Here is an 8,951-nt window from a genome sequence, read left to right on the forward strand (position 1 = left end):
GAAGAGCTCATTTGTATGATTCTCTTAAGTCTGATTCAGAAGAATAGGATGTCAATAGGGTGGGTAAGATATGGGTAGTATCTCCCTCGTACCCTACCCGCTGGATAAATATCTGTCCCGTACACGTATCCATATCCGTCGGGTATCCATTATGTGGGTACTCGCATAATTTTTTAATATTCATGAATATCCACAAGTACCTGCAGGTATTTACAAAAAAAGTCCAAATAAAATACAATACATAACATTCATAAATTTTAAACAAAGTCCAAATAACCCATTTAAATAATGTTGAATGACAGTTTACAAAGAAATAATTTTTTTCAAAACTAATTGATAAAAAAAAAAACTTATTCAAAATCAATATGTTAATATTTTAATCATGTTTTTTTATTTATTTTTATTTAAATTAGAGTATAGCGAGTACGAGTATCCATAGATACAAATACTATGATACCCGTACCCGCCCCGTTAACATGCGGGTATCAAAAATACCCACACCCGTTACCCGCGGGTATCCATTTACAATAACCATTTTCTATCCGTTCTAGTTGTACCCAGGATGCACTAGATTTATATGACTATTAACAACTTTCAAATTGTTCAATTTAAAAGCAAGGAATGGATGGGCCAATAAAAGTTTCACATAATTGTTGGAGTTACTAAAGGAGATGCTTCCAGAAAATAACATGTTACCTATGCATAATAACGAGGCAAAGAAAATTTTATGTCCAATGGATTTGGAATATCAAAAGTTATATGCATGTCTCAATGATCGTGTATTATACAGAGAGGAGTTTGTTTCACTGAAGATGTGTCCAACATGTGGTTTATCATGGTTTAAAATGAAAATTGATGGAAATAGTGGTGATAAAGACAAAGATGGTCCACCTGCTCTAGTGATGTGGTACTTGCCTATGATACGTAGATTGAAATGATTGTTTTCCATTAAAGAAGATGCAAAGAACTTGAAATGGCATGTTGATGGAAGAAAGTGTGATAATCTTCTTCGATAACCAGTTGATTCCTTACAATGGAAGATTCATGAAACATTTCTAGAAGTTGGTGCAAAGCCAGGAAACTTAAGACTTGGACTTGCTACAGATGGTATGAATCCTTATAGGAACTTAAGTAGCAAACATAGTTCATGACCAATTTTGCTGATGATTTACAATCAATCTCCTTTGTTGTGCATGAAGAGAAAATATATGATGTTGTCCATGATGATATCAAGTCCTAGACAACCTGGAAATGAAATTGATGTGTACCTAAAGTCGTTAATGTTGGCAAAAGCAATACAAGTCTATATGCTGAAGCAAGATTTTGATGATGATAAAAGAAGCCTGAAAGCCATCTGGAAGACAATATGAAGACTACATGTTATTATGTTTAAAGCTATTGTGTAAAATGTAATTGGATTAAGTTAGAAGCAGTATTGTACAAGAAAATTCTAGTATTTCTCGAAATATCAAAATGATAATCGATTATCACTTGGAATAATCGATTATCCTGAGCTGAACAAATTTTTTCAAGAAAGCACTGGAATAATCGATTATTACTTCTGATAATCGATTATCTGCTCAAAAATTTGTTTTCCATAAACCACACTGGAATAATCGATTATCACTAGTGATAATCGATTATCCTGGTCAGTTGGGCGCGACTGTTCAGCTTTTTGACCTAATTTTTGGAACCCCTATTTAAGGAACTTCAGAGTTACCTCTCAATTACCTTTTTGAGAAGCTAGAGTGCTAGTGTTGTGACTGCAAGAGAGTTCTCTGAGTGTTCTCAATTGAAGCTTTGAAAAACCTAGTGTGGGTAGAGCGATAACTTTTCCTGAGAGGTGTTCTAGGAGATTGAGTGCTGCTGCTGTTGCTAGGAAAGCTAAGTTCAAGGTTCTCTGTGTGATTCAGAGAAAGGTGTTCATCTCTTGTGAGATTCAAGAGAGGTGTTTTCTTTCCTTACACTCTAAATATCTGATTGTAAATCTGTTACTTGTTAGTGATTTAGTTAATCTCGTTTTTAAGAGATTAACAACTGGACGTAGGGTCTTTTGATCCGAACCAGTATAAATACTTGTGTTCAATCTTCTTCTCTATCTCTTTATTTCATCCATTATTTTGTTATAAAGAAATTATTTATTGATCTACTTGATAAATTTTGGAAAAATTTTAAAGTATTAATTTTATTATTTAAAAACCAATTCACCCCCCTCTTGGTTTTGTCCGCACGCTCAAACATTCCGCTGCGCGATACCAACAATTGGTATCAGAGCTTGCTTTGATAGTTATTCAAAATTTTCGAAAATGGTTGGACAAAATCAAACCTTTGCCGAGGGCGCATCTATCAACAGACCTCCTCTATTTACTGGTGAAAATTATCCTTTCTGGAAAGTTAGGATGCAAATTTTTCTGGAATCTGTTGATAGGGGTATTTGGGATGCTGTTTTAAATGGTCCATTTGTTCCTGTTAATATTGTAGATGATGTGCAGGAACCAAAGCCATTCTCGCAATGGACAGCAGACGAAAATAAAAAAGCCCAATATGATGTAAGAGCTAGAAATATAATTTCATCTGCCTTAACCCTAGATGAGTTTTACAGGATCTCAGTATGCACCAGTGCACAAGAAATGTGGGAAATATTGCGTGTAACCCATGAAGGAACAGACGATGTAAAAAGAGCACGCAAGAACTCCTTGATCCAAGAATACGAAATGTTTCGGATGCAGCAAGGAGAAACTATATATGATGTGCAGAAACGATTCACACATATCGTCAATCATCTCAAAGGTCTAGGTAAAACTTTCGACACCGATGAATTAAATATAAAAATTCTTAAATCTTTGAACAGGACTTGGCAGCCTAAGGTGACAGCCATCACGGAGTCACAAAATCTTGCGACAATGACGATGGCGGCTCTGTTTGGAAAGCTGAGAGAACATGAGCTTGAACTAGGCAGATTAAATGATGAAGAAGATATTGGAAGAAAGAAGAACATAGCCTTTAAAACCGAAGTAGTTAAAAGCAAACGACAAAAGGAAGAAGAAGATTTAGATGATGATGAAAATCTGAGTCTCATGATTAAGAAGTTTACAAAATTCATGAAGGCCAAAGGTAAAAATCAATTCAAGAGCAACAAGAAGGATAATCAAGGATCATCCTCAAATTTCAAATGTTATAGATGTGGAGAATCTGGACACGTCAAAGTTGACTGCCCAAATTCAAAGAAAAGTGAAGAAAAGAAGGGTAGAAAATTCTTCAAAAAGAAAGCATATATAGCTTGGGAAGACAATGCCTCAAGTTCATCAAATTCCAGTGATTCTGAAAATGAAGAAGCAAATTTATGTCTGATGGCAAATCATGATGATACTGATAGTGAGATGACTTCTAAATCCAGAAGATCAATGTGGTATCTTGACAGTGGTTGTTCAAGACACATGACTGGAGATAAAAAGAAGTTTAAGAACTTTAAAAAGAAGGAACAAGGATTTGTCACTTATGGGGATAACAACAAAGGAAAGATACTTGGAACGGGTGATGTAGGTGGAGGAAATACTTTGGAGATCAAGGATGTACTGTATGTGGAAGGACTAAAACACAATCTTCTCAGTATAAGCCAACTATGTGATAAAGGACTCAAAGTAATATTTGAGAGTGACTACTGCACTATTCATCAAAAGGACTCCAAAGAAGTAGCATTAAAAGGTATGAGACACAATAATATTTACTTGATTGATCTTGATACTGCATCATCTAGTGATATAACTTGTTTGGTTGTTAAAGAAGAAAATCCTTGGTTATGGCATAAACGAGCTGCTCATATTAACATGCAACAATTAAACAAACTAGTTTCCAAAGAATTAGTAATTGGATTACCAAAAATTAAGTTTGAAAAAGACAAACTATGTGATGCATGTCAAAAAGGAAAACAAGTAAAATCTTCATTTCATTCAAAAAATGTAATTTCTACATCAAAACCGTTAGAACTTTTGCATATGGATTTATTTGGCCCTTCAAGGACAAAAAGCTTTGGAGGAAACTATTATGCTCTTGTTATTGTTGATGATTACTCACGATATACATGGACTTTCTTTCTCACACTAAAAAGTGAGGCATTCAAAGCTTTTAAAAAATTTGCAAAAGCTGTTCAAAATGAAAAAGATTTGAAAATTAAAGTTTTAAGAAGCGACCATGGTGGAGAATTTCAAAATGAATTATTTGAAAACTTTTGTGAAGAAAACGGAATTATGCATAATTTTTCTGCACCTAGAACTCCTCAACAAAATGGAGTTGTAGAAAGGAAAAATAGATCTTTAAAAGAATTAGCTCGCACCATGTTGAACGAATATGATGTGCCTAAATATTTTTGGGCTGATGCTGTGAGCACTGCTTGTTATGTACTAAATAGAATGCTCATTAGACCAATTTTAAAAGTTACCCCCTATGAATTGTTTAAAGGAAGAAAACCTAATGTAGCACATTTAAAAATATTTGGATGCAAATGCTTTGTTCTGAATAACGGAAAAGAAAATTTGGGTAAATTTGATTCTAAAGCTGATGAAGCTATTTTCTTAGGTTATTCATTAACTAGTAAAGCCTATAGGATTTTTAATAGAAGAACCTTGAATATGGAAGAATCTGTGCATGTTGTTTTTGATGAAATTGTGGACCTTAAGGAGAACCCTCTTGAGTCAAATAAAACAAATGCAGGTGATGAAGATTATTTCAAAGAAGCCTTTGATGAGATGTATCTAAATGAAAATCCGCTGACTGAACCTGAAGATCTTGCCAAAAGCTGGAAATCACCTAGAGGATTATCTCTTGAAAATGTCATTGGAGATATATCAAAGGGAGTTGTTACTAGAAATATGTCAAATTTCTGTATGACTGTTGCTTTTGTTTCACAGATAGAACCCAAAAGTGTAGACGAAGCTCTTCAAGATGATCAATGGTGCATTGCAATGCAAGAAGAGCTGAATCAATTTGAAAGGAATGAAGTTTGGGAACTCATTCCTAAGGATGATTTATACCAAGTAATAGGAACAAAGTGGGTGTTCAGAAACAAGCTGGATGAGGATGGAAACATCACTAAAAACAAAGCCAGACTTGTAGCAAAAGGATACAGACAAGAAGAAGGTATAGACTATGATGAGACTTATGCTCCAGTTGCCAGGTTAGAAGCTATACGCTTACTTCTTGCTTATGCTTCTCTCATGAAATTCAAACTATATCAGATGGATGTCAAAAGTGCTTTCTTAAATGGATTTATAAAAGAAAATGTGTATGTTGAACAACCACCTGGCTTTGAAGACTATAAGTTTCCTAATCACATTTATAAATTAAAGAAAGCATTGTATGGATTAAAACAAGCACCTAGATCTTGGTATGAACGATTAAGTACATTTTTGTTAGAAAATGATTTTGAAAGAGGTAAAATTGATTTAACTCTATTTATCAAAAGAGTAAATAAACATATTTTGCTAGTTCAGATTTATGTAGATGACATAATATTTGGATCTACTGATAGTTCACTATGTAAAGGCTTTGCAAGCATAATGCAGGGGGAGTTTGAAATGTCAATGATGGGAGAGTTGACATTCTTTTTGGGTCTTCAAATTAAGCAAATGGAAAATGGAACTTTCATTTCTCAATCTAAGTACTGCAAAGAAGTACTTAAGAAATTTGGAATGGATACTGCTAAGGAAGCAAGTACTCCTATGGGAACCTCCTGCTACTTAGATAAAGATGAATCAGGAATAGAGGTAAATCAAACTATGTTTAGAGGCATGATAGGTTCTCTGTTGTATCTTACTGCTAGTAGGCCTGACATTATGCAATCAGTATGTGTGTGTGCTCGTTTTCAAGCCAATCCAAAAGAATCACATCTTACTGCAGTAAAAAGAATTTTAAAATACTTAAAAGGTACTGCATGTTTTGGACTATGGTATCCTTCAGGAGCGTCTCCTAATTTGATAGGTTATTCAGATGCTGATTATGGTGGCTGTAAAATAGATGGAAAAAGTACCAGTGGTACTTGTCACCTCTTAGGTAGTTCATTAGTCTCTTGGCACTCAAAGAAACAAGCTTGTGTGGCTTTGTCAACTACAGAGGCTGAATACATAGCAGCTGGAAATTGTTGTGCTCAAATTCTTTGGATGAAACAACAACTAGAAGACTATAATATCTTTTTAAATCACATACCTCTGAAATGTGATAACACTAGTGCTATTAATTTAACCAAAAATCCCATAATGCACTCTAGGACAAAACATATTGAAATAAGACATCATTTCCTAAGAGATCACATTAATAAAGGAAATTGTGAAATAGAATATGTAGATACAAAGCATCAATTAGCTGATATCTTTACAAAACCTTTAGCTAAAGATAGATTTTATGAACTAAGAAGAGACTTAGGCATATTAGAGATCTCTTAAATGCTAAAAATTCACAATCTTTAAGAAATCCGAAAAATAGCGTAAATAATCGATTACAAGTGTCAATAATCGATTATCAGACTCTCTTCAAAAATCTCAAAACATACTGGAATAATCGATTATTTTGGGTAATAATCGATTATCCTTAAAATCTCTTCCTAAAAATTCAAAAACACTTCATAATAATCGATTATTCAGGGCCATAATCGATTATCCTTAATTCTGAGCCAAAAATCAAAACTCACTGGAATAATCGATTATCACTTAGGATAATCGATTATCAGCTCGTCAGACTTCATATTTTGCCAAGTTTATGAACCAATAATCGATTATCATCTTAGAATAATCGATTATTACACGTCGTTGGACCAACAAATTTCAAAAAATAGCCGTTGCAACGGCTAGATTTTCATCAAATCACGTGTATATGGCCGTTGAAGTCTTCTCTCTATAAATATTTGCCATTTTTGTCACCAGAACACTCTTTTCTCTCCATCAACACTCAAGACCCTCTCCTTTTCTCATTTTCTCACAAAACTCTCAAAGGCTTCTCTCTTTTACCTAAACCATGGCTGAATCCTCTCGCAGAAAAATTCCTACACGCAGAAGGACTGCATCTCATGCCTCTCATCCCTCAAATGCACCACGAACAGCCTCCATTGAAGGATGGATTTCGGATGAAGAAAGACGTTCTGAATTCATCACACTATGGAAAGACAAACCTCTCATCACTCCAAAATTCATCCAGTCTCAATGGTTTGTAAATCGCCATTTCACCATTCAAAACTTTCTGGCTGAACAAGGTGTGAAATTCTTCACAGAGATGCAAGGCACTTACTATCCAGATTTGGTTCGAGCCTTTTATTTCAACTACAAATTCAGAGATGGAGTTGGGTTCACAAAAGTGAAAGGTATCGACATCATTTTAGATGATGATATTTGGGAAAATGTTGCACAATTTCCCATTCATGATGGCACATCTCCCATTCTCACAGCTGGCATAGAAGGGTTCAACAGAATTCTTGCATATAGATCCTTTATGCGACACCCAGATCAAGAAATTGGCCGTCAATTACTTGCGGACCTCTCAAAATCAATGAGCGTCTACTTCACTATCTCATTGTTTGGATTCTATGTCCACGTGGTACAAATCACGCTCAGTGCAGCGAAGCCGATCTTATGATAATATATGCCATGCTCAACCACATCCCCATCTATTGGCCAAGCATCATTCTTGACACCATGCTAAAAGCCAAACGATTGCCTCAATATCCTCTTCCGTATTCTTTGCTCATCTCTCGTATTTGTGAGTATAAAGGGGTAAATGTCTCTGATGAACAGTCTCATAAGACAATTGCCGCATACAAAATTGCAGAAAACTCCTTGAAGCAGATGAAATTTATTCCTTTTGGGAATACCTACATTCACAAGGATGATATGCCTTCTTCGGACAATGAAGAAGAAGAAAATCCTCCCACTACTCCTATTCCTCCTGTTGACACACATATTGGATCATCCAGTGGTGTTGGTGGCTCATCCTCTTCTTTAGAGGATCACATTTTAAATCTCAATCAGAGGCTTGAAGAATTCTTTCTTCTCTCCACTCATAGACATGAAGAAGTCACTGGCTTAATTAGAGGATTAGATTCTAGGATCTCAAACTTAGAACATAAATTTAATAAATATGAGGATGATGATGACATGAGTCAAGACTTTTAACAGTCTACATCATTGTCTCATTATTTGCAATTGTAATATGTTTTCCAGTTTTATTTTTACTATAAGAATATTTGTCTTGTTATTCTTTACCTATGCCAAATTGAGGGGGAGCTTCTTTGTTAAAACCTTTTTCATATGATCAAAACAGGGGGAGAAAAAGTTTAAACATTTAAACCAAACAATGCTACTAACAAATCTCCTTGTAAGATATTTTGATTGCAGACACTTTAAACATATTGTTTTAATCATCATCAAAAAGGGGGAGATTGTTGGCAAAAGCAATACAAGTCTAAATGCTGAAGCAAGATTTTGATGATGATAAAAGAAGCCTGAAAGCCATCTGGAAGACAATATGAAGACTACATGTTATTATGTTTAAAGCTATTGTGTAAAATGTAATTGGATTAAGTTAGAAGCAGTATTGTACAAGAAAATTCTAGTATTTCTCGAAATATCAAAATGATAATCGATTATCACTTGGAATAATCGATTATCCTGAGCTGAACAAATTTTTTCAAGAAAGCACTGGAATAATCGATTATTACTTCTGATAATCGATTATCTGCCCAAAAATTTGTTTTCCATAAACCACACTGGAATAATCGATTATCACTAGTGATAATCGATTATCCTGGTCAGTTGGGCGCGACTGTTCAGCTTTTTGACCTAATTTTTGGAACCCCTATTTAAAGAACTTCAGAGTTACCTCTCAATTACCTTTTTGAGAAGCTAGAGTGCTAGTGCTGTGACTGCAAGAGAGTTCTCTGAGTGTTCTCAATTGAAGCTTTGAAAAAC

The sequence above is a fragment of the Vigna unguiculata genome, chromosome 5 (assembly GCF_004118075.2).
Source record: "Vigna unguiculata cultivar IT97K-499-35 chromosome 5, ASM411807v1, whole genome shotgun sequence".
Lineage (NCBI taxonomy): Eukaryota > Viridiplantae > Streptophyta > Magnoliopsida > Fabales > Fabaceae > Vigna > Vigna unguiculata.